This window comes from Arvicanthis niloticus, chromosome 3 (genome assembly GCF_011762505.2).
Source record: "Arvicanthis niloticus isolate mArvNil1 chromosome 3, mArvNil1.pat.X, whole genome shotgun sequence".
Classification (NCBI taxonomy): Eukaryota; Metazoa; Chordata; class Mammalia; order Rodentia; family Muridae; genus Arvicanthis; species Arvicanthis niloticus.
In genome coordinates this window covers 78,015,225-78,042,349 of record NC_047660.1, presented here as the reverse complement: position 1 = coordinate 78,042,349, position 27,125 = coordinate 78,015,225, and the positions used below count along the sequence as shown (strand labels likewise).

Here is a 27,125-nt window from a genome sequence, read left to right as displayed (position 1 = left end):
AGAGGGAATACCAGGATCAAATGTCTTAGATTGATCACTGAACCAACCCCAGTCCTTTGGCCCCACCCTTTTCTTTAACATTATTAAAATACCCCAAAGGCCAGAAGCATGCACCATCTTGCAGACCAAGCCAACCAAACAGGAAGACTGTCTATTTGTTGGTGTGGAATTCTTTCTTTGTCAGCAAAGGTAGAGGTTGGTATTCAAGCCAGGTGTATTCCAGAAGCTTTGAGCTTGTTTGAGATCAGATTTTCTTTTAAAAAAAGAAAGAGGAGGAGGAAGAAGAGGAAGAGGAGAAAAAAGAAGAGGAGAAATAGGAGAAAAAAAGTTTCTTTTACCATTTTAAATTTCTTAATTAAAAAAAAAAAAAAGGCCAAGGAGATGATGCAGTTGGCAAAGCACTGGTCTCACAATGAGTGGACCTAAGTTTGGATCCCCAGAAGCCATATAAAAGTCAGGAATGGTGATATGCACTTGTAATCCCAGAGGCGGTGAGATTTCTATCTCCTGGTGGAGACAGATCCCTGCAAGTGAGGCCAGCTAGTCCAGCCACTTGGTCAAATTCCAAGCTGTTTGCTTCAAACAAAAGATACAAGGGACCTGAAAAATAACAACTGATGTTGTCCTCTGTCCTCCAGGAACCAGAAACATACACTTGTACACACACACACACACACACACACACACACACACACACGCGCGCGCGCGTGCGCGCGAAAGGAACTTAGTATAGCTACGGTTTATTAGATAATTAAGGGAGCCCTAGCCAGTGCTCAGGGTAGTAAAATTATTTACCCATAAACCATCAAAACAAGGAACAGGTTTTCTGCTTGCTGAGTTTTTTCTTCTTTCTTTCTTCTTGCCTTTCTTCTCCACACACAAGGCTCATAAAGACAGTATTGTTCAGAAGCATCAAGCTCTCTTCTTCTAAGTTTCCAGTTAAACATTTGCTTGTAGGTGACACTATTAATAATTTAAAGGGCCCATTCTCCTGGACAATGATCAAAATTAATCTATCAGCCACTTGGGGATATTTGCATAAATTTGTCAGTGTCTCTTTAGCAGTCTTTTCCCACTGAAGATTTCTTGTGACCCTCAGACACCATTAATGAGCAGGAGAGGATTTGGTGAGTGTATGGTTTTTTCCTGTTCTGTGTATTTGACAAACCACCACTGGGAATCACTTAGGAGGTAAATAAGGTAATTCCTTTTGATTTCTGCAAGCTGCTGAAGTTACAGGAGAAGTGCAATTACTTTCAGATCCCTCTACATACAATTTACTAATAAGCTACAGAATGGGGAAACATGTAATTAGTAATTACTCTAGTATGTGGTGATCTAGGGCTTACCCAGGCAGTCTGTGGCTCTATAATCTACTGGCAGAAAAGAAATGAACTCAGTATTAAGAAACAAGTCTGTTACACATTCATACACATACACATCTTTTATTCTAAAAATTCTATTGCTTAATTTTTTATTGCTGCACATGCATGCACACATGTGGTGTGTGTGTGTGTGTGTGTATGTTGGGATGGGGTGGGGTATATATTGTGCATACCATGAAGTATATATGGAGAACAGAGAACAGCTCATGAGAATTGGTTCTCTCCTCCTTGAGAGTCAAACTTGGGTCAGAAAGGGCCTTTACCCACTGAGCCAGCTTGCTGGCCCTTTGCAGGGGAGTGTTATTTATTTGGGAGACTGGGATTATGAATCTCACAATGACTTTGACCTCTTTATCTTCCTGTCTCCAATCTCCTGAGTGCCAGGATTATAAGGGTGTACCACCTGTCTAGTGTCAAGAATGAAACTAGGTCTCTTTGTATGCTAGGTAAGTGCTCTGCCCACTGAGTGGCAACCCCCGGCCTGAGCCTGGTATATCTGAAAGGGGTTGCTCAGACAAATTTACTGCTGTGCATACACTTGCTATGGGTTTGCAAAATCACAGATACATCACAGGAGGAGAAGTCGCTTCCTATGTATGGATTCAAAGTATGGTGGTTTGAGTAAGAATGGCTCCCACAGACTCATATATTTGAATGCTTTGTTACCAGGGGGTGGTGCTATTTGAAAGAATAGAAGGATTAAGAGGCGTGGACATATTAGAGTAGGTGTGGCCTCATTGGAGAAGGTTTGCCACTGGAGGATGGGTTTCAGGGTTTTGAAAGACCACTCCAGGTCTAGTCTTCCTTGTTTGTGGATCAGTATATAGTTCTCAGTCCAGTACCATGTCGGCCTGCTGCCACACTCTATGCCATCGTGCCTCCTGCTATGACGATAATGAACTCTGGAACTGTTAGTAAGCCCCCATGAATGTTTTGCTTTATAAGAATTGCCTTGGTCATGGTGTCTCTTCAGAGCAATAGAACAGGGACTAAGACCCAGGCCTATGCAGGACTCAAAAGATACATCACAGAATGTATGTATGTCACAAGTACTCAAAAGGACGTGTCCTTGATGGGCTAAGAATGGGCAGTGAAGGAAGAGGAGAAACACAGATTCAGTGATTGTCTGATTCTGAAGCCTGATTTAGCACACTATGCACGTTATCATTTTTACAATAAGTAGATATAACTATGCCCTTTTGCAGCAGGAAAAAAAACAAGTGAAATTAGGGTACATCCCTGGGTTTCTTGGCTAAAATCACTCTCAGCCTCAAGGGGACAGAGCTGGGATACCACTCTGGAAAAGTCTGACTTTAAGGACAATAAACTCCCTGTGTACCAGGGGACTGTTCTTGTGGCTGTGACTTGTATTCTGAACAAAACAGCCTACATTAAAACTCTGAAAGAGGGTGATTTGGTGCCATTAGCAACAGAATCATAAAGCTTATTACTTTCCTCAAGCCATCTCAACTACAAAAGTTTAGCCTAAAAAAAAAAAAAATCATACCCTCTCCCAAAGAAGAGTTTATACACAGAAATGTTCAACCATGATAATATTTATAACAGCAAAACCCAAGGAACAAACTCCAACATATTCTAACATAATACTAAACAAGAAAGCTGCAGCCTTATCCGTGTGGAAATAGCAACCATGAGGAAGAGATGTTAACATAGCAGAGCTTAAATGGTGGGGCACAGCAAGACCAGGTTCAAATTTGTGTATATGGTAAAAACTCATGTAAGGGAAATAATATTTATACAAGAGACAGAACCAGTCTGTGTGTGGTAGGTTCACAGGTGGGTTTTTACAGCTTCTAAAGATGTACTTCGTATACCAAGATATTCACCCCTTCGTTGTGTAATATTTATGATTTAGTGTATTCCAAGAATTGTATAGTCATTATCACTATCTGATGAAAATTTCATAATCTCATCTCTCTCCCCTCCCCCAGCCCCTGGTGAACATGAATACATTTCTGTCTTTATAAATCTGCCTATTACAGACACTTCATATAAATGGCTTCATGATATGCAGCTTTTTGTGACTGGCTTCCTCGACTTAAAATCCAAGATGGAGAAGATTTATAGACGTGCTTTCCTCTGAGGGCTTCATAGGTTCAGATCTTACACGTGAGTCTTTAATCCGTTTGCATGCAGTGTGAGGGAGGGATGCAGCTTCACTGCCTGTGGATACCAGTTCTGCTGGAAGCATTCGCTGACCTGTCTGTGCTTTCCTGTGTCTTGGTATTCTTGATATACAAAAATCAAATGTCTATAAATATAAAATGATAGACAGACAGACACATAGGCAGAGATGATAGATAAATAGATAGATAATGGATGGATAGATAGATAGATAGATAGATAGATAGATGTCACAATGCATGCCATTCATTGTTCAATGGACTAGTATTCAATTCTATGGCTTTGTAGGAGTCAGTCCTTCCAGGTGAGTCCTGGGAATTGAACTCATATCATCAGGCTTGTCAGCAGGCATCTTCACCCAACGAGCCATGACTCTGGCCCTATAATGAATATTACTAATGCAAACATTAATGAAAAGCATGCATCCAATCCTCTGGGTCTATGATGAAAAGTGAGATTGTTGCTGTTGACACTGTAACATTCTGAATGGCTGCTAAAGTGCTTGAGCGCTCTCCTCCTTCAGGTGATGCAGGAAGGGTCCTGTTTGTCCACATCCTAACAGCTCTCTCTCATCAGCTTTCTTCTTTATTTAAACTACAATGGCAGATGTGAACTGATATTTTGTTACGACTTTGATTTGTGCTTTCTACTAACGAACCATTCTGATTACTTTCTGTTTGCTACGGTGTATCTTCTCTGGAGAAACATTTATCAGATTCCTTGCCCATTCTAAAGTGTGTACAGTTTCTCTGTTACTGAATTGTAAGAGGTTCAGAATATACAGAGAAAAAGGGAGGATTATAGAATCTTATTGTGATGAAATCTAGCCTGTTTTTCTTTTTGGTGCTTGTACTTTGGCGCCAGATATAAGAATCATTGCCAAATCTGAGATTGGTGAACTCTAATGCTTTCCTTTAAGTATTTTTACATGTTAGGACATTGCTTTGCATGGGGCGTGATGGTAGGAATCTGATTTCGTTCTTTTGTTTGTGGATATGCAACTGTTCTAGCAACGTTTGATTAGCCTGCTCTTTCTTACTGCATTGTCTTGGCAAGCTTGTCAGAAAGCAACTGACCCCAAGTGGGAATATGGTTTAGTGATAAATTAGCTGGTCATGCAAGCAGGGGGCCCAGAGTTCAGATCTCCAGAAACCATGTATATACTGCATGCATGCAGTAACCAGTCTATAGTTCCATCCTCTGAAGGTGGAAAAAGGAAATCCCGGGTCAAGTTCTCTGGTGAGATCAGCTGTATTAGTGAGTTATGGGTTCATTGAGTAAGACACGCCACCTCAGAAGTAATAACATGGAAAAGCAGTTGAGGATTCCTGACATCAACCTCTGGCATCTAAATGTATGCACACACATGAACACAGGCACACACATACGTACGAGCACTCACATCCATGCGTGCCAGCACACATGCGAATACAGACATAAACATGCATAAACATGCATGGACCACATACACAAACACATGGAAAAAAGAAAGAGGAGAAAACAAACAAACAAAAAACCCATTAACTGACTATACATATATAAATTTTATTTATGGACCCTGAGCTCTGTGCTATGGATCTAAGGGTTGATTTTTGTGTTAGTACTACACAGTCTCGGTAGTAAATCTTGAGATCAGGAAGTGGGAATTTTCCTACTTGATTCTGTCTAGAGATCCTTTTTGGCTCCGTTGGGTGCCTTGTGATTCTATAAGAACTTGAAGATCAGCTTGTCAATTTCCATCCTAAAAGGCAGATGCGATTTTGAGAGGGGTTTGCTGAATGTAGACATCTGTTTGCTGGGGACTGCCAGCCTGTTAACAAATGATGGCTATGAGGGTATCAAACCCTGGGGCTTTTTCTGAGCTGTAAGTGAGCTCCTTCTTTGCCTGGCAAAAGCAGTGTAGCTCCGTGGAACACTAGGGCGGGCTCGGAAATTACTTCTATTGGAGACGACCTATTAGGGCACAACAGCAGCTCCCCCGGGGCCAGTTCTCAGCCACTCCACACACCACGAGGCTTCTATTACTTAGTCCAGCACAGCTTTAAATACCTCCGGGCACCCCCTCCACCACTTCCTGTGGAATACTATTTCACAGCCTAATAGATCTTCCTGGGGGAATTTTCTCTCTTACTTAGCCACATTTCTTTCCACGTCCAGACCCACTGTTTCCTCAAGACCACACCACTCTGGATGGATCTGCCTGCTTGGAGCTCCCATGTTTCACAGCCTCAGAGCCAATCTGTCTCCGAGTTGTTGAGCAAACTCTGGGTATCACCAATGAAGGCTTGCTAAGGAGACTTTTGGCAAGAGCTGCCCATGTGTTCTTATGCTCTTGAGGGTTCAAAAATGGCCTGTACAAGCAAACACTGAATCCAAGAGGCTCCATGTTAAAAACTTGGAGGGGCTTCTCTGTAGTTTGGAATAAATGACTTGCATCCCTTTATGTTAAAGGGAATGAGGTCAGGAATATAGATTTTTCCCAGGCTCTAGTAAGAAGGGGAAAGTGTTACACATCAGCTCAGGGGACTGCTTGGCAAGCTCTGAGCATCTCCAGGGCTAAGGAGGGTTCACAGGTTACTCTGGGGAGAGCCCAGGTGTGTCTGTGTGTGACTCAGAGGAGACTGATGGAGCTTGGTCAAGTGTCTTCTGAGCCTGGGCTCGGTGCTGCTGACTTGTCCAGATCTAACTTTGTATTATCGTTGCCTTTAAGAGTTGGGGTTCTACGGGGAGGAGCATACACAGAGAGGAAGAACCCAGGCTGTGCCATATGGCGTGTACAGCCGGGCAGGAGCCTCGGCTCTCTTTGGTTCCCTCCCGTATATAACTGAGCCTGGTGTTCTTCATCTGCGAGATGAAGTAGACACATTACAGAGCTTCAGAGACCTGGGGAGGTGACTCTAGGTGGGCTAATCTCACTCCATAAATGTTACATTGCTTCCGTTCTTTCTGCTGCTAGATGGCTGATGACGGCCATTCCTCTGAGCAATTTAGTAAGGCAAGTGTCTGCAGTCCCTCTCCTCCCGGCCTCCTGCCCTGCACTGATAAGTTTTATTAGCAAAGAGGGAAGGGATTTTCGATGACTAAATTTCTTCTGGGCTTTTAGAGAGATAGTGATGGAGCTGCCTGGTTCCTCAGCTGGTACATCTCCCTGCTAGGGTGGCCTGGTGTGTTCTGGGATAGGACTGAGGGCAGCAGAAACCTTGCTAGCTAGGGAGCGAGGGCTAGGTGATGTTAGGCTTCTGAAGGGGGAAGCCATATTTTCAGTTTATGTACCCTGTGTGCTGGGGAAGCATTTGGAATTTTCTCAGAAACCACAGTAACTGCTTGTTTGATAATAAGTGGCTGGAAACGGGGCTGCCTTTGATGGATTCTCACCTGCCTTTCTGTTCTGCACAATAGCAACCAGCTCTGTGCCCCCCCCCCCCCTCCCGGCTCTGCTGACCTGGTTTGGGATGAGATTGTGTGTGAATAGGGAGGTGCACACTAGTGTGTGTATATGTCCTTGTAGATATGTATGAATGTATGTAGGTATATATGTATGTTCTTGTCTATGGGAATGTGTGTATACACATATGGACTGCATGTTTCTGCATGTATACATTTACATGGATATGTGTATAGGTATGATTTGGGGTATGTGGACTTGGGAGGATACATGTTTACATGTGCATGTAGCCATATGGATATGTGTCGATATATCTGATCACTTGTTGGGGCATATGTAACTATGTATTTGTGTATGTGCAAGTGTATAACCATAAATGTGAGTATGTGGGCAACTATGTATGTGTTTGAACACAGTATATATGAGTTTCAGAGTGAATGAATGATTTGGGTATTTACATGAACATGTATGTATTTGATCCATACATGTTTGTTTCTACTTCCTTTGGTGCTAGGTCAGACACCCTGTGGAGTTAAAGCTTCAGGAGTTAGAGGGACACATAGGTGGGTGCCACACTCAATCAGCAGCCCCACCCTGTCAGGCATACTGTAGCCTGCATTCTAAGTCTTTTGCCTCACACAGTGGTAGGTCTCTTGTCTGCCGACCACAGGATGTCTTCCAATTTATACTCTCAGCCTAAGTCCCCAAGGGAGATCTGTTTCCAGGCTTTAGTCTAATGTCAGAGCACCAGGAAGCTGAGGATGAAGCTGGAGTTTAGACAGACCTGCTATGCCTCCCAGCCAGTTGATCTGCTCAGCAATGTTCTGCCTATTTCAGGATCCTTGATTCCTGTTTGCCGAGACATTTTGTTGTTCCCCTGATTGAGAAATGCCAAGTTATGAGGCTGGCTTCTAAAATGTGATTCTCCTGTCTTGGTGCTAGGATCTGTTTTGTAAGGATGATCTGCTAGCTCCCGAGCTCTGGATGTCCTCCTGAGAATGAAAGAAACAGGCTCTTCAGATCCCAAATGGAACCCAAACGTCAGCCCTACTAGAGCAGAAGCCGAAGTCATGCCTTGTTCATGGCCACACCGCCAGGTCTAGAGATCCTCTCTCAGATAGTACATGATACTTGCTAAATATTTGTTCAGAGGATGAGGGAATAAGCCCTTGACTCAGGGGAAACTTAACTCTAATATCAAAGTGAACTCATCTCTTTGAAAGTACATTTCCACAAAGCACCACTGGAGCCCAGGGTGATTCTGTTTGCTTCGATCAACGGTCTTCTTACATGCCTGGGCCGTGAAGGTGAAGTGACTCACATTTACAGTAACGGCCAAGAACATCGTGCACATGACTCCTCCAAGTCTGAGAGTGAATTAAGCCATAACTACTGCAATCAACCCACAGGTGAGGATCAGTATAGACTCGGCTGGTTTTCTAACCCCCACGCATGGGGGTGCAGGGCCTGTGCTGGCTCTGGAGCCTGTGTGATTTACTCAGTAGCCCTCATGAAGCCAGCTCATAGGGGGAGTTCTCCAGGCAGCGATGGTGCTGATTACCAGCTCACCTTCATGCTCATGCAGGAAGCTCTGATTGCAGCCAGAGAGTGACTAGAGGCTGGGCTTCCTCCCCTGCTGGAAGGGGGGTGGAAGATGTCTGATGGCATTCGCCACAGCATCCCTTCTGATTAATCAGGCTGTTCCAATCTGTGTGGGAGGATAGCCCCAGGAAGGAAATCTGCCTGGAGAGTCATTCTGTGTCTCCTGCCTGTGCAGGTGAACTCAAAGCAGAGGCAGAATCCCCTGTGAGGACTCTTAGGATAGGGACACTCTTTGTGAAACAAAAATGACAGACGCACAGGGAATTTTACTTCCCAGGGAGTCTCAGGAGTCAGAAAACCCAGAGACCAGCCTTTGTGCTTTGCTTTTAAGGGAGGTCTTTTTAGACAAAAATCTCACTAGCTAGTCTAGGCTGTTTTCTAACTTGTGACCCTCCTAAGTGTTGGAATGACAGTTCTTTGACCATTAGATTTGGCATCACGGTGGAAAGGTAAGCATGGAACCTGTGGGCTCTCTTTGTGTCCCTGTTTGACACTCTACTGCTTATTGGTTCTTGAAGATGAGGCTATAAGTGCTTTGTGGCCTTTTTTTGGGGGGGGGGTGTTGTTCACAGAAACTCTGTAGAATATGATGGGGTTCCTTAGTGGGTTTTGGATGAATGGCACCACATTTCCTCATTGGCTAAACCCCATCAATAGTGCCAAAGGGCAGTGTGGTCCTGCTGTGATGTGAGCATGGTCCCAGGCTCCTGTGTTGGAAATGTGATTACGCCACACAACCATGGAGGGTGACCAGCTTGTGAAATTTACACTCCACCACTGTGGGTGGGTTTAAACCCATTCTAAAGGGATTTGAGTGCACAAGGCAGATCACTAGCTACCTCTCACTATGTGGTGCCCTGTACCATATTCAAGTGCAGCAGTGGGGCCTTACCAGATGCAGCCCTCCATCTCCAGGCTTGCTGGCTTCCATGAGCTTAAGAAACAGACTTCTGTTCCTCCTACTTTACCTGGTCTGTAGTGTTCTATCACAGTAGCAGATATGGGCTAGGGTGTGTCTTGTAGAGACTCTTAAATTGTTGCCAATGTTAACATGGGGAATCCTACAGAGATGCAACCAGATGCACTTGCTAGTATTATTAAAAATTGTGGAATTGCATAAAGAATCCCATCATCCAGGCCATGCAGAGTCTGAAAGTTCTAGTGTTGTGTCCTCTGCAGAAGAGCCAGAACCTGGACAGGGAAAAGCCACTGGCTGCAGGGAAGAGATCCCAGACATGGCAGGGCTACAGTTCAGTCTGGACCCTAGGCTCCAGATAAGTCTTTCCTCCGCTGTCTCCCAGCTTCATGGCAGCTGTATCAGGATCTTCTGATTTGTGCACGCATTTGGGAGTCCTTAATCAACCTTGATCTCAGTCTTCACGTTGAGCCATCATCACCTCTGGTCCTCTGAGGGCTCTTCCTGCCACTCTGGACCAAACCATTAAGACACCGAGTCTTTCTAGAAAAAGTAAAAAATAAAAGGAGAATAACATTGTTTGTATCAATCATGAGTCAATACCCCTCTTTCTTCTAAAGACAGATCAAGTACAGATCCAAAATCACGGGAGCCAGTGAGGCAGAGGCTCTGTGAAAGACAAGGTCTCTCCTGGTCTCGGAACATTCACAGCAAACCACCCAGAAGCCTGCCAAACTACTGAGGAGTTTTTAATCATTGTTTCTCTCTTCTGGGGAGAGGAAAAAAGAGTCATTTGTAGCCTGGCAACAAAGATCTGTGTGTTCTTCTCCCATGCCAAGCTGTAAACACTGCCTCCCTCAGCTCAGCATAATGATGTTCATATGCCACAACCAGGAAGTCTTGGGATGGCACAGGAGGGCTACGGACACCAGCAATGCCAGCAGGCCAGGGTGCATGCTGCAGAATCTGGCAGAGCAATTAGGCCCATGGGCTTTTGGTGCAAACCCAAGAACTTGTCAGAGAGCCCCATACTTCATGCACCACAAGGACTCCCTGAGGCCCAAGGTAGTGTTTCTTGTATGGCAGCTGTGGGGTTGGGAACCCAGGTGGCATAGGTATGTTGTGGAGAGGGCTGCAGGTGTCCTCTGGCTGGATGAGTTTTTCTTCCTACTGCTCAGGCTGTATTTTAATTCTTACCTTTGTCCTACTGTCTGGTGGATGGTGCGGGTAAACACCTTCCTCCCACGAGGCAGCATGGACTCAATTGGTTGCGAGAAAAATTCCTCTGAGGGTAAAGAAGAAACACATGGGAAGTAGTCAGAGAAGTGACTGTGCACCCCCAAATGGGGGTTAGATGGACTAGATGTTACGGATGTGAACAGGGATCTGATTTCCTGGATGGAAATCCTCGGGGCCAGTGGAGTAAGTGTGGCGGGTTAATTCCCATTCCAAACTTATATATCCTAGGGCCCGGAAGTCTTGTCCTTAGTGCTAAAATGATGACAGCCAGTATTAGTATTATTTTTTCTAAAATACGTGACAGCAGGCAAGCAACATCCACATTGTAGCTACTATACCAGAAGAATGTGGCTGTGCTCGAGCCATAAATCTTCCTCCCCTCAGGTAAGCCAAAAAACTTAGCTGAGATACTACATTGGGTCCACTTAATGAAGTTCCAGGCGCCATGTTAGTTCTATATATATGAAAACAAAATTGGGGCTGGTGCAATGACCAGTGCCAGAGCATTTGCCTGGTGCATGTGAGGACCTAGAGCCCTTCTCAGATCTGAAAAAAAGGATTAAAATTAAAAAGTTGTCTCTGGGTTCTTCCTGAATGCAGGGATGGAGGTGGGCCTGCTTTGCAAGCTGTTGTATAAGGCAGGTACTTGGCAGGATGTGTACAGGGCCTAAGAGTGTCTCCTCACAAATTACTTGCCCAGCACATGAGGAGGGATGAAAGAAAGTTGGCATAATTAATCAGGGCTGATTCAAACAAGAGCAACCTGAGGACCAGCCCAGACCACAAGCTCCTTGTTGTACTGGACCCAGAGGGATGTAGTTTGTGCTAAGAGATTCCTGTCAGAAACTACAACCTGGGAAATAGAAGAGGGGGCAGCTGCAGAACACCTGTCTGTACAGGGAATGGCCAGTGAAGGGACGGAGGGAAAGGCTGAAGAAAGCCACAGACTAGAGGAGAGCACAGAGACAGGACACCTGAACAGAACACATAAAGCTGGGCCAGTTGATCAGGCCGGGACTGGGAAAATGAACACAACCAAATTACTTGGACAATGGATAAAACTGGAATAGGGTCTGCAGTCTAGATATGGCAGTATATTGTTGTTTTAGCTTTTAATTCAGAGCACTGCTCTACGCTTACATCACTGATCTATGCTTACATTAGCGAACGCCTCCGGTCTTAGAAAGTATACATCGGCACAGAAGACGTGGACTCATGCTAAAATATTTACAGAAAACGGGGACTTCAAATTCTCAAATACTTCAACAATTCTAGAGTACATATAATTACGTCCAAATATGAAACATTTTTGAACTACTATATTAATTCAAAGTCTATTATACACATGTGCTGATATTTTATGATCATGTATACTTCATTTTTTCTGAAATACGCGTGTGTGGGCATGATGTGTAAAAACACAGACACATGGTGGGACAGAAAAAGATGAAAAGACTATGTTTCAGCTCTGTTATTATATCAAGGTGATAAAGCTACCACCGTTCTTCTGGTCCTTTACAGGTGTGCCCATTTGGGGACGTTAACTGGAACCTTACAGAGTGTATTTCTTGACTTAGCATGCAATTCCGACATTCATGCATATCACTGGATAGAGAAGTAGTTTGCTCATTTTCATGGTTGAGTAGCATTCTGTTGTTCCTGAACCTACTCAATGCCTATGGGTTGTTTCCTCTTTTTTAACACTGTAGCAGGAAACATACATGCATGTTTCTGTGTTGGCTCATAGACATGTAACTGTTAGCTTGTTTAGCATGCAATGTTAGCATCTCATGTCAGTGGATCCTGACAACATCCCGGATTGATTGGGCCTTTAAAAAGCAAAACAAAAAACTTTCATCAGCAATGCTGAAGCATTCCTGTTGTTCTGTACTCTTGCCAACACTTGGTTTTGTCAGCCCTTGGAGTTTAACCATTCTAAAAAGTGCATGATAGTATCTTATCACAGACTTAAGAATTCTTTCTGTCTGTTGGCTACTCAGATACGTGTCTCTGTAAAGTGACTATTCAAGCTTTTTGTCTGTCTTCCTGTGAACTGTCATGTCTTATTGATTTGGAAGGTTCTTCATATATTCTGGGTAGATTTCCTTTGTCAGACACACTGACTGGGAATGTATTCTTGTTCTGTTGTCTGCTTTTACGGTTTTTCATGATTTTTGTTGGTAAGTTTTAATTTTCACGACATACAAATTATCAGCGTCTCCCCCCATAACCCTACAATTTAACCTCTATAATACTCATAAAAGATTAAACCAAAGAGATCATAAAGTATGCTTTCAGGTGGATCCTAATTCTAGATCCCAACTGGAAGCATCCTGGACAGACGGACAGCAGTCAAACTCCCTTCTGCATGGGCCTTCGAGGCATGGAAGTGTTTGGGGACATTAGCCGGAAAGGCATATCTATTCTTGCACCTAGGATTTTGAAGTTCAGCTTCCTCTGCTGAATCCTATCTCACAGTTGCAGGGCCTTTTGTCCAGGGACACATGCAGTCCTGAACTGAGAGAATGCCCTGTGAGATGCAGACATGAAAACAATATTTCAACTCAGGGCACAGGGGCAGCTACAAAGGTGAGCTCTAGGAGTGACAATCACTCTGGAGGGATAGAAGTCAGTAAAGGCTTCCCAGACGAGGGGACTGTTAAAATGGATTTTTTTTTGGCCCCATAGGAGCCTTCCACACAGACAAAGCAATGCATTTCAGATAGACAAATACCCAAGACCAACAGGAGCTAGAGGACTTGGTAAACTACTATATACAATAAGATTTGAGAAAAGGACCTGCCACTTCCCATCCCAACTTCCCCACCTAAAAGCAGAAGGTTTGAGTCCACAAAGTCCTGGCTAACATGTCCTAGTACTGGTGATGAATCACATGCCCTGTCACTGTATCTATTGAACTGAGAGATGGAGGGTAGGGGTTGGGGTAATCAGTACTGGGAGACCCTGTAGAGGAGGAGGCCCCAAGGCTGGCCAGAAATACCTCTGTCTTTCAGCTGCTATTTCTGGATAAGCACAGCCCTGCACAACCCTGGGTCTCTCACATGTGGAAAATTGAGCAGGCCAGACCCCCAAGTGACTTCAATGGAATTTAACTTCTTTAAAAAAAAAAAAAAAAAAAAAAAAACTTTTTACTGGCTCTTTGTGAATTTCACATCATGCACCCCAATCCCACCCATCTCCCCATCTCCTTGTATCTCCTTGTATCCACCCTTGCATCCTCCCTCCTCAAAAAAGAAAAGGCAAATCTCATTGTGGAAGCTGTGGTGTGTTGTTGTGTGTGCCACAGTATAGCTTTTTTCCCTCACATTTCTTTGCTTGCAAATGTTTGTTGCAATGAGTTGCAGGTCTGTTATGAAGCCTCTAGCTCCTGCTATTCTATTGATACTGGAACCTCACTGGGACTGCTCCTGGGTATCCTGTTGTTACCCTATGTCTTGGAGATGCTATAGTTTTGGATATGTAGGGTAGGCTCCTTCATGAACTCCAGTAGTTTATAAATGGGGTAGATGTTGGGGCAAGCCAATTCAAAGTCTTAGCTAGATCTGGGACTAAGAGGCATCTGAGCTAGTCAGCCTGCTGATTCTTCCACTGGGCAGCACAGTAGAGCTGACCCTAGTGGTGGGGGCACAAGTGAGCAGGCTCCAAGGGTGTGAGTGTGGGAGACTTGGCCCTACACCTTGCCTGCCTTGTGGTGACATGGACAAGGGAGAGATGACCTCCATACCTGTCCCTTGCCACCTACAGCAAGCAGGAGAGCTGGACTCTAGGTCTTTACCTGCTGCAGTACTCAGGAAAGGAGGTACTGTACCTCAGCTGGGCAGTACAGTAGAACTGGCCCTGGATATGAGGCTTGCACACAGCCTGAAGGTGTAAGTGTGGGAGAGACAGCCCTGCCTCCTGTCTGATGGGAGGTGGCACAGATGAGGGAGAGATACTCTCCCCCTTCCTTGTCCCTCACCACCTAAGGCATGCAGGAAAGCTGACACAGGGTCATGAGAGTGGGAGAATTGGCCATGTCCCTCACTGGCTGCAACATTCAGGAAAGTGTTCCCTGCACCTCGACTGGGCAACAGAGTAGAGCTGGGCCTGGCAGTGGGGGTTGCTGGTGAGCTAGCCCCAAGGCATGGCATTTAATTTCAACTGTAGATTTTCAAGCAACTCAGGGAATTGAGAGTCAAGACCAGCTCTGGGGAGACAGGAAAGAATGTAGAGCCCAGGAGACACTGGCTTCCTTGTCTCTAGGGAACTCCTGTCCCTACATAAGAGTCTGACTCAGACTCCCATGCTCCATACATCCATCAGAGATCTGAGTGGCCAGTGATGTGCTGTCTCCTAAGGAGGCAAGGGAGGAGAATGACACCCACTTTGGGCTCTTTGAGCTCAATCACCTCTACTCTTAGAAGCTTTTAAGTTGTCTTCTGAACCTGGGACACCCAGGGTATAGGCCTGCTATACCTCTCTGGGTTTCTAGGGATCTCCCACACATACATACATGGGGGGGGGGACAACCCAGACATAGACAGGAACTGACACACAGAAAGACATGCAAGAGGGACATATAAACCTACAAATAGACAGATGCAGACACTCTCCCCCCCCACACATATACAAAGAGTCACACAGACACATACACAGATAGATACATGCAAATGGATATACACAGGGGTACACATACACACAGGAACACACATGGGGAGGGACAGACACACGGTCCTACACAGGCATAGATACACAAAAGGGATAAACACACACACACACACACAAACAAACACAAACAAACATACAGAGATAGACATACACAAAGAGACACATATACAGAGGGGCATATGCACATAGACAGACAGACAGACAGACAGACAGACATGTGCACTCTACACTGCTATTCAGCGACCCTCCAGCCAGTCCTACAGTGATTGCATCTTTGCTGATTGGACACCTGAATCATTCCAGAGGCTCTATCTCCTCTCTTCTCCCCACTTCTTGCTTCAGCACTGTCTTGCACTTGCCATGCCTGCTTGGGTGCCATCCTTGGCCTTGAAGCAGGAGAAAGCTGTGGGACTCCTGGCCCTGACCAGATCTTAGTCTGGGCAATCTGCCTGATTCCAAAAGCCATATCACCTGAATCCTTGTGTTAACTTCTGTATTGTCAAAGCATCCTAGTGGGATAAGTGAACTCCTGCACAGGGAACAGATACTCAAGTGTCAGGGTGGATTAGATCTCAGCCTGGGGTACTGTTGGGGCAGCCACAGGTGAAACCTTTTACTTCTCCAAGCCTCAGTTTTGCTACCTGCAAAGTGGGATTGATACCCATCTCCGAGCTTTGCTGAGTCCTGTGTAGAAGGACAGCCTTTAGGATACCCACTCTGTCTGTCATTCAAGAGGTGTTTTTCATGGTCCTGTGTGCTAGGCCTGGGTACAGGAGCACAGTAGGTCCTTCCTTTGTATCTGAGTTTCCTGTCCCCATTCCTTTCATCCAAAGAGATGTTGGAGGCCCTGGGAAGGAGCCTGGATTTCTTCTGGGTGGCGCTGCAGGGTTGTTGTGGCTAGACTTTGGTGTGGCTATTGCAAGAACAAGTGTGCAGAGCAAGCCTTAGGGCTGTGTGGTTCGGTGTGGCATCCTGGGGTAGGAGTGAGACTCCAAGCTCAGCAGCCAGTTGTTGGGTAGTAATAAGGCAGGAAAACGGCCACAGATTCCTTGAAAGTCTGAGCCTTCAGCCAGCTCAGAATGGAAAGTTCAGGCAAGTTCCAGGGTAGCAGGCTAGGGGCAGGGAGGGGCAGTAGGGCAGAAGGTAGGTGAGCAAAATCACAGCATCAGGACTCACAGATAGACTTATGTGGGCATGGAGAGGCAATTTGACTCATAGAATAGTGAAGGAGTGGAGGTAGGGTGAGTTGAGAAGTAGGAGGTAGAAGAGGAATTGGCTTATAAATACACTGGGTTTATAGCTACACTGGGTTTATAGCTATACTGGGTTTATAGCTATACTGGGTTTATAGCTACACCAAGCCCAGGTCTGAGGGCTGGGAATATCACCTGGACTCTGAACATTCAGCACACTAGTTTGCCTGATTATTTTAGGCCCATTTTATAGATTAGGAAACTGAGGCTTAGTGGCGTCACTGTCTTGTCTAACACCACCAAGTAGCAGAGGTATGATGAGAACCCAAGTTGACCACTTCTTCCTGCCACTCAACTTTGGCCCCACCCACTCAATATTTTCTTAGCCCTCTAATAGTCTCGGCAATGAGCTCAAACCTAAGACAACCCATATTTAGTTAGGGGTGTGACATAAACTGAACCAGGCATGACCCTCCCCCTAAACTTCTATTCATCTGGGCTGTGGAGAGCCACACCCAATCTTTAGCTGATATGTCAGTTTTTCTAATGTATAGCGGGATAGGTAAGGGTGGATGCCCCACCGCTGTCCCCCAAAGAGTATGGGCGCAGTCAGCAGAAGATGCTCCTAGGGGGTGGCAGAGTAGAGAGAAACTCTGAGAAGAATGAGGAGGGGCCATGGGGCAGGAAGTACTAGGCTCAGGACCAATCAGCTTCAGGGTCCAAATGGGCTATCTTCAGATGATTGACAGCTCATCTCACCCAGAAGTGTCTGATGTCTATAGGATGCCCTGGAACTCGACTGTATTTCCTGCTTCCACCAGCCCTTGTTGCTGGAACAACTGGCTGGCAGTGGCCCTAGACTTGGAAATCCCAGGTGTATCCAGATCAGAAGCAGGAAGACAAAACAATATCAGGGCTGTTCCCTAGCAACCCGAGCTGCTGGCCACAGCTGCAGGTCCACAGCTGATGCCCTTCCATCCATTTGCAGGAGATACTGGTTTTAGGTGCTCCGAGGTGCTCCGGGTGGCTTCTTAATGTCCCTCCAATGATCCAAGAAGCCATTTGCTTAGAAAATCTCCCTCCTCCCGTTTTCCTCTCTTCTCCCACCCCCACCTCATCAGCCAGCTCCTAGCACAGTGAACACTGCAGCAGCGGAGCTCCGAATGGAACCGGAACCCCGAGTGGCTTGTCAAACAAAGCCCTAGATCCATGGCAGCGGCTTCGGTGTAGGGTGACTTTCTTGATGGTGATGCTGCTCACCCTGGGCTGCACTGGGAGAGGGCGGGAGGGATGGATTGGAACCAGAAGACAAGATGCACAAGGAGCCCAGTGCCAAGCTGAGTGAAGGGGGAGGGGAGGGTAAGGAGAAAAAGGAGGGGGAGGAAGCAGAGCAGGGAGAAGGAGGAGAGAGGCCACTCATTTATTTATTATGATGCCAGTTGTAGCGTTGGTCTCATGTGTGGGGAGCAGACTGTATTTTATGTTTTAATCCTCCAAGCTGTGTGTGTGGGCTGGGGATAATTACATTGAAAAATGTGGCTAATATGTGGAAGGCTCTTTTTGTGGGGACGAGAATGCTTCAGTGGAATATCTTCCTCCTGGCAACGAGTCCTTTTCCAGAAGCTGCTCAGAGGTGCCAGTAATTGGGAGCTCGGTGGAAACCTGCACCCTGCCCCCAGCTGGCTCGCTGATCTTCTGCTGTAGGGAGTCCTGCATGTGAGGAGTGGGGCTGCACCTCCCCACCCCCAAACTCCCAACCTGCCACACCAACAGCCCCTGTGGGTGACAGACAAGAGACAAATGGGAGTTCTGATTGCTTTCTTAGCTGAAGCCTTGGAGCCTGATCCCCTGCCCCCACTGAAGAATGCAGGAGGGAGACACAGGTACTCAGTCCCCTCATACACTCAATACCTGTTTGTCCACACATGAAACACATATGAAGTGTACTTCACACTCAACCCACCCATGTGCACACATACATAGGGTCATCTGTGCAAGCGCACACACACATGCACACGTGCACACACACACACACACACACACACACACACACAAATGTACAGATTCACTCATGCCTTCCCATGTACAGCACTCACACACACACACACACACACACACACACACAAATGTACAGATTCACTCATGCCTTCCCATGTACAGCACTCACACACACACACACACACACACATGAACGTGCTCACACACATGCATCCACACATAACCACATACACTCACACGTCCATGCAGCCTATGTTCACACACATGCAGATTTTCACAGACTTACGTGTTTTACCCACTGTGGTACATGTGTGTGTCCAAACACTTTTTAGGTCCTCTCTCATGCACCCTGTCATCTATATTCATATCCATGTCAGTATGCACACTGAAGCTTGCATTGGCTGATGTTTGTGAAATGCTGTCAGAAATAGTGCCAGGGACATTTTTATTTGGAATTTTTAAAAAATTGACATCTGCCTCTCTTAAAAGGCCGCAAGAAAACCAGCCCCATCCTGCCATCCTGGAAGTTTGTTTTTTAGCACACAGGCCTTGGTGACTGTGGGGTGCTTTAATTTAAGCCACATGGCCGGTGTGCAGACTTTCCCCTGGCTCCTGCGTTCTGCTCATTTGATGCCTGTTTACTCAGAAACTGCAGATCCAGTGGAAAAAACACCCCAGCCTGCTGTGGTGCCAATTAGCTTCTCTTCCCACGGTGGGCCAGCCTCCCTCCAGGAGGGGATCCGCAGGGCGGACAGTGAGGTCCTCCGAGAGGCTGGCTCTGATGAATAGGGTTTCAGTTCCCTGGGGACTTGGCGGGTTATTTTGTAGAAAATTGAATTTCTTGGTAAGTTAGGAGATGTGCTAATGAGTACTAATGTGTGGCCAGGAGGGCCGAGGGTAGGCTCAGGCTCGGGCAGCAGCTGGGTCAGCTCTACCTCTGCCTCTGGGACCCCAGCTCTACCCACCTGCTGCCTCCTCCTGGCTCAGGTATGAGTCTACCCACCAGCATGTTATTTGTCCCTGGCACTGCCCTAGCTCATGTCCAGGCCACCATATGTCTCTTGAGTCCACGATGACCCTAAATTGCCCTCTCTATCTCTGTCAGTACTGAAGCATTTGAGACTACCTGCAGCTTGCAGAATTGGGCCATAGTTGTTCAGCTTGGTGCTGAGGGTTGGAGATTTTGTCTAGGAAGTTTCTCATCAGACCCATGAATAACTCGTTTTCAACCTTCCTAAGATGTTTTGAGATGTCCCTCCAGTGAGACCAGGCCTGGCCATCCTCCACTAAGTCCCTGGCCCACCCTATTACCCCTTTTGGTGGTCCTTAGTCACTTAGTTGTAGAAAGACATGTGCTCGGTCTGAGGTCCATGGTGTATCTCTTGTATATGTGTGGGGAAGTCACCCCACTACTGTCTACTAAAAAATAAACTAGGGAGACACATGTCTATGTCCCACCCCTTACCAGGTCATTTCTCTGCCTTTCATGTGCTAGGATTAAAACCATACTAGGTGAGCCGAGTGTAGTGGTGCATGGTTTATATCCCAGCACTAAGGAGGCAGAGGCAGGTGGATTTCTATGGGATTCTGTAGACTAGCCTGGTCTATAGAATGAGTTCTAGGACAGCCAGGGTTACATAGTGAAACCTGGCCTCCCCTGGCCCCCAAACCATGACAATAAGTATTCATTTTTATGAATGCAATGTTTGTGAATCCATTGTATAATAATCAAACAAAGATAATAACATTTCTATCCCCTTAGATACTGACCAATTTGTTAGAGGTAGAATATTCAAAGACCTCTCTTGTGGTGATTTTTGTGATATGCAATATTATTGTTAACTATTATCATAAACAGTGTATCTCACTTCTCCAATGTAGGAATTATCCTTGCTTTGCTGTCTAAATATATTGCATATAGACTCAGAATCATATTCTCAAAGGTTTATATTAATAATAACAATAATAAGTTTTTAAGGATTTGCTATGTGTCTCATTTTGTGGGGAAGTACATGCAGTCACACATGTGTACATATGTGCATGTATGCGTGCATGTGTATGTGTGGGGATGTATATGTGTGTATACATATGTGGGGAGAGGCAGAGGGAGAGCATGTGGAGGCCAGCAATAAAAGTCAGGTGTCCTCAGTATTGCTCCCTACATAATTTCACTGAACTGTTCACCACTTGCCCAAGGCCAGTGAGCTCCAGGGATCCTCCTGTCTCCACTTCCCTGTGCTGGGATTACAGGTGCACATGCACAGCACATGGCTCTTTACACGTGTGCTGGAGTTTGAACTCAGGTCCTCCTGCTTGCACATGTGCCTTCTGACCTAGCCATCTCCTCAGCCCCTTGCCATGTGTTGTTTGAGTATTTTAGATTTATGTGTTGCTATGCAAAGCACACAGCAGTGGACATCAGAAAGATGAGCAAGCCGAGGCTCACAGAAGCAGAATAACTTCCCTGGCCCAAAGCCTCTACTTGCTGTGCTTTTGCCAGATCCCCACCCGTGAGCCTAGACCTGAGATCCTTTTTCCTTAGCCAGCATCAGTTCTTCACAATCTACCCAGGCCTTTACTGAAGTGTGAACAATAGGAAAGAGGCCCTGCTAGCCAGCCATGGCATGTCACCACCCTGACACACCAAAGAAGGCCATTTTCACCTCTGCCGTGTAACATTGGGTATACATGTTTCTCTTTCTGCCTCTGTGGTCTATATCTATAAAATGTGTTTGGTACTCTCCCTCTAGGGATGTGATATACTAGTTAAGTTTTTCCAACCCTCTAAGTAATTTTTCTGTAAGTGATTTGCGGATTCCCAGCCCAGGACAGTTCATTCCCTTTGAAACCCTGCCCAAGCTCACTCTTGGCATTAGTATCTGACCACCCTGCCCTGCAGACCTGTACACAGCAGGATACTAAACGTACCATGCCCTTTTCTAAGAAGCAGTTCTACAGTACACTCAACTCCCCATCTAAATGTGGCCACTGGGTTTCAGGAGCAAAGGGAGGATCCCCCAAAAAGAAAGAGTGGGGAGGCAATGGACAGATGGTCAGACACAAAAACAAGTGTGGACTTATTTTGGGCTGCAGACGCAGTGCAGGCTGGGGTGGGGGCAGTAGCTGAAACAGCTAGTTTTTGGTGGCTAATGAGGGATCACCCCCGGCAAGGGGAAGGTGCTGGACCCCAGGGTGAAGGCCAGTGGGACATGCACACTCCTGGTTCCCGGTTTGGGATTTCAGGGATGCCTCTGCTTTGCAACTTCCATCCCTAAGCCCAGCTCCTGCCAACATTTATCTACAGCAGGCTCACAGCTACTGCAGAGCAAACAAAGGCAGAGGTACTGCTGTAGACAGTGCACCACGGCTGGGAAACAGGGGCTGTCTGTACCTTTCGATGCTGTCACCCCATTAATCTTGTACCTCTGCAGCCCTTCTGAAGAGCACACTCACAGCGGCCCATTCATTACGGCTCTAATAACAGCGGCGGGCATGAAAGTGCCAGGCTGTGGAGGAGCCCGGCCTCTGTAGCTGCACAAAGCCAATACTTTTTAAATACATTTACACAGCAATAAATAAAAGCGGTCTCAGTTTACCTCGGTATTAAACTCTATTTGCGCGTCAGAGTTAAGGGCTGCATTTGTGTCTTGCTATTCAAATTTATTCGTGTGCAGCTCTGAGCCCGACTGCATTTATTTCATCGTGTAGTAATGGTGGCTGAAGCTTAAGGGGCCTTTCATCACCAAGCTGCCCTCATTAAGGGCTCTGCTCCAGGCTCCTGGGCTCAATTCGGCCACCATGAAGACCACCCCCATTAACCAGAGGGAAGGGCAAGGCAAAGAACTGATAGGGCTTCATTAGCCTCCTCTGGCAGCTGGTTGGCTAGGAGCCAGGAACTAGTAAGGTCCCTGTCTTCCAAACTCTGCCATAGAGATGATTCCCTAAAAGTATAGCTGTATCTTCCACCCACCCTTCCCTCATGTACAGTGCTGAGTCCCACAGGCATACTAGAGCAGACAAGGCTCTGAGAAAGCAAGGATCTATTCAAGATCGTTCTGACCTTGGATGGCTTGTTTCAAGGCGGGTCAGCTTGGGAGCATTTTCACCATTGGAAAGTAGTTCAATGCAAGGACTGTGGATGATTCCCTCCCTCCACAGGCAGCTCAGAGTTCAATGGGGCCCTCTGCCTCCCTCCAGGGGCTCTGGGATGAGGAAAAAGCACACTATCGATGTTAAAGCATAGTGTGGCAATAAATCTCTGGCTTGTAGCTTGTGGAGACACTGTCCAGAGGCCTTCTGATGTTAGTGACCCACTGCTACAGAACTTCAAAGCCTCAAACGTAGTCCTTAGGTTGAGGCCAAGGCAAGCAGGAACGTGGTACCTGCTAGCCATGGCCAGAAGACTTTCCTGGATGGGGTAGGGTTCTGTATAGGTTAAAAAAAAAAAAACAAAAACAAAAACCAAAAACCAAAACAAAACAAAACCACAAGGTTTACATTTGTCTGTAGAAGAGAGGTGCATGTGCCTGTGGAGGTCAGAGGTTAACTTACAGCATCGTTTGTATAGGAGCCTTCTACCTTGTTTCTTTGAAACAGCCTCTTCCTTGTACTTGAAGCTTTATGATTTCAGCTATGCCGACTGGCCATGGAGGCCCCAGGGATCTGCCTGTCTCTCCCTCCCCAGTGTTGAAATTACGAGGTCATGCCACCATAACCTTTTCACATGGGTGCTAGGGGTCCAAACTCAGGTCCTTATGCTTACACAGCAAGTACTTTAGTGACAGTAGGGGTTTGTGACATCAAAGGAAGATCCTCAGGAAGGTGTCCTGAGAATACCTGGCTATGCAGATCTCATTACCTGTGTCAAACGGTGGCATCTTATTTCCCAGTAAGATCTAGCTCTTGATGATCCATTCTCAAATTCACCTGGGGAGTTCTTTCTACCACGCCTATTTGTACTGAGTCTAGAAGACATACTAGGAAGATATTGCCTCCTCTAGAACAGCATCTCACCAAGGAAACAGAAAACCTGTTCCTACACATAGGAAAAGGGCGGCCATACAGCTGGTCAGTCTTTCAGTTCAGAAACTCTATTCTGGATCTTTATCCCTATATGGGCAGAAACAGTGTCATTAATTATAGGACCACAGCTTGCCCCTAGACCTCTGAGGAAATCTTGTGGGAGAAATTGAGGGCCCTTCTATATACTCATGTGTCATAGAAGCCCCGAGGTCCTGCAGCTGGCAATAGCTCCAGATTTTGCCAGATGTGTTAGTCTTTTTCCAAGATTTTCTATGCATCTGTTTCCTATGACTCTCCTTCACATTCTGAGCACGGGAAATGAAGAATGGCAAGTACCTAGAGGTGATGTTTTGACTCAGGCCTTGTGTCCTCTGCATGCCAAGCTTTGGGCAGGTCTTGTCATCTATAAAAGCCTTTTGGAGTCAATCATGAGCCTGCATCTCCTACCATTATTGCAAGCCCTGGTACCATGATTTCTTAAGACAAAAGAGCCTAGGTGCTAGTCTCAGGCTGGTCAAGAATCCTACTTTTTTATCTTACATCTCTGTCGCTCTAGGCCAACCATGTCACCTCTGTGAGCCTCACTGAAGAAAGGCTAAGACATACATGTCTAACCTACCTCCCAGGGGCTTTGTCATGACTGGACACACAGGAGACACTCAGCAACAGGAGTGTGATATGTGCAATAAGTGCAGGGATTCAGTTCTTTTCCTTCTTTAGCTCCTGAGCAGCTATGGAATCTATGAATCAGCTTTGTGTACTTGTCACAAAACACTTGCTACACTAGTCTATAAAGAGAAACCTAATTTGGCTCATGGTTTTGGTGCTTTCAGCCCATGATAGGTTGGTCCTATTATTCCAAGCCTATAGGGAGGCAGTTCATCATGGTGGAGCTGCATGACACAGCAAGCTGTCCACCTCATAGCTGGGAGGTCTGATTCCCTGGAAGGGTATGACCTCAATGACCCAGATCTCACTAGCCCCAACCTCTGAAAGGCGTCATTACCTCCCAGCCCACCCACTGGCTGACAGCAACAGAATTTCTGTTGTGACCCAGTTACGCCAATACAGGCGCTACCACCAAATGCACAGCCAGAGAGCCTGTTGCTCAGTTCTTGCCTCTTGCTGGTACCAGGGCAATAAGCAGAGCAGACACACTCATAAGCTGGCCAACGTTTACTTCTAAGCTTCTTTCTCCCATGTGTCTTGGAGATCAAAGTCCTGGCTTTCCCAGGTATTTTCCAAGTTCTAGGTGGTTACTGGAGCAAGTTTGAACAATGGGGCACAGATAGTTTCTTTTTCCAATCTGCAGGGTAAGGAGGTATACTTCTGGAAGGGAGTTTTGTGAGGATAATTGATCTCTGGACTGTCTTGACTGAGGACTTAATCAAGGTTGATCAGATGGTGCACTTTAAATAGGTGCAATTTGTTATACGTCACTTCTACCTCAGAGATGTTTCTAAACATTGCCAGGGGTTCCTGGGAGAGATTGACTTTCCTAGCAAGAGCAGACCCCTCTGTGGGAGGTGCCTGCACCGGCCTCCTCTCCCACAGGGAGGCAGGTGGCTATCTGCAGCCTGAGTGGCCATTTAACCATCTCAAAGAACAAATGAGTCCTCACGGAGTGGATTCTAAACCCAACCTGAAGTCACCTTCCTGACAGGAAGAAAACGAGCTGGATGTTGACATCGCTGTCAGTGAGGCCTCTAGTTCTTCGAAGCCTAAAGATTTCCTACATAAACCTGGGTGTGTGATCTGTATTTATTGGCTAAGCCACAAAGCTGGAAGGGAGGCCAGGTCTCCATGGCTAGATGCCAGGAAGGCTTTCATGGGAAGAGTAGAAACGGTGTTGGAACCGGGTAGGAGGTCGGATTTTTCTAATTGTGGGCAGGGAAGGCAACTGGGAGCAAAAGGGACAAGAACAGGAGCCATAATAGTATGTTGTCTTCTGGACAGACCCACTGTCCCGTGCGGAGGCAGCCTTTCCACACTCCCTCCATCTTGGCTGGATAGACCCACTGTCCCGTGCGGAGGCAGCCTTTCCCTCCATCTTGGCTAATAAGCTACCTCATATTTTGTTCTCCTCCCCGCATTATTTTCCCCCGGTGACAGAAAATTACAGCTGACAAGTGGCAATTGATCTCTCCACATTATTTTGAAGCAATTATATTGAAATGGGAAACAATGCTTCCAGGAGAACGGCCGATAGCAGACTGGCACACAAAGCTTCCTCCAAGACAGATAGGCGAAGCCAATTTGTCCCGCATCGAAACTGACCAGATTCTCTTCCCCCTGAAATTACATTTAATTATTGCCTGGAAATCTTCAAAGATAGCTCTTGCTTCAACCCAAGGTGCAGAGGACATGCTAGAGTCCTTGGGTGCCCTCTAGAGGGTCTGGGGGCCCTGGGCTTGCCAGGATCCCTCCAACAGATAACCTTTGAATGCCTATGTGTTAGGAAGGGAATCTGTGGGCATGTGGATGAAGCACAAGTCACCTTCTCCAGAAAGCATGGTGGGACAGCCCTCAAACCTCAAGACTTAACAGAAGAAAATGTTCCCACGGCTCCCTAGTGTGGATTTCCAGGATGGGAGCACCATCGTATATTGTTTAAATTTATACAACGTTACACCTAGACCTCTGCTTACATTGCTCTTATGAGATGTCAAAGCACCACTGCAGATGTATTGTTGGTTTGCTTTTGAGACACAGTCTCAAGTACACCAGGCTGTCTTTCACCATGAACTTCTGATCCTCCTACCTCCACCTCCCCAATGCTGGGATTATGAGCTTGCAGTACTCCATGCAGTTTATATGGCTGTGGGAGTCAAACCCAGAACCCCCTGCATATAGGCAAGTACTCTACCACCTGAACATCTCCAGTCGTCACTGTGGATTTAAACATGAGGCTTAGCTGGCAAAGCGAATGTGCCCCACCACATCAGTGGTACGACGCTGCCTTTGCTGTGTGCAGATTTACACCTGTAATACTCATAGGATGACAGCTGGCATGGCACAGCTCCACTGTGACAATAGGATTTGACAATTTTCCATTATGTCTCTCCTCTGGGACTTTAACAGCATCCACTCATACATGTGCAGACATGCCAATAGGGTCTCACCTGATGAGGGCCAACATGGCTGAACTTGCCTCTGCCTGTAGGCCTGTGGCATGCCTATAAGACCAGCAGGATGTCTGACCATGTGACCACTGTGAGAAAAAGTAGCAGTTAGTCTCACAGTCTTCATCCTCTGTCGTCCACTGGGATCTCATAAGGAAGTGTGAAAAATGTCCATACCCAGGTCCACCTCAGACCCATGAAGCTAAATCCAAGGTGTGGGAGTGTGGAGAAACCATGATCTAAGCCAGCCTTGCAAACATGAGATTGCATCAGAAGTCTGAGGTGAATGTGGAAGGGCCAAACACAGACGACCCACCCCTGCAGTTCCTAAGTCTGATGGGTCATGAGTGAGCACAGAAAGTAGCGTCCCTCATAGATGCCCTGCTGTATCTGCTCAAGAGACTCCATTTCAGGAGCCAACAACTTCAATGATATGAATATCTAGAGAGT

At 46.3% G+C, this 27,125-nt stretch overlaps 1 long non-coding RNA gene across 2 annotated transcripts in view; it reads left to right on the top strand.

Moving 5' to 3' along the window:
* The window catches only part of LOC143441754 (uncharacterized), a 69,520-nt gene that overhangs the window by 4,590 nt on the left and 37,805 nt on the right, over positions 1 to 27,125 (top strand). For both annotated transcript variants that reach the window (XR_013109419.1, XR_013109420.1), the window contains exons 2-3: positions 3,389 to 3,515; positions 7,858 to 8,324. This is a non-coding gene — a long non-coding RNA (uncharacterized LOC143441754). The remainder of the gene's footprint in view (positions 1 to 3,388; positions 3,516 to 7,857; positions 8,325 to 27,125) is intronic.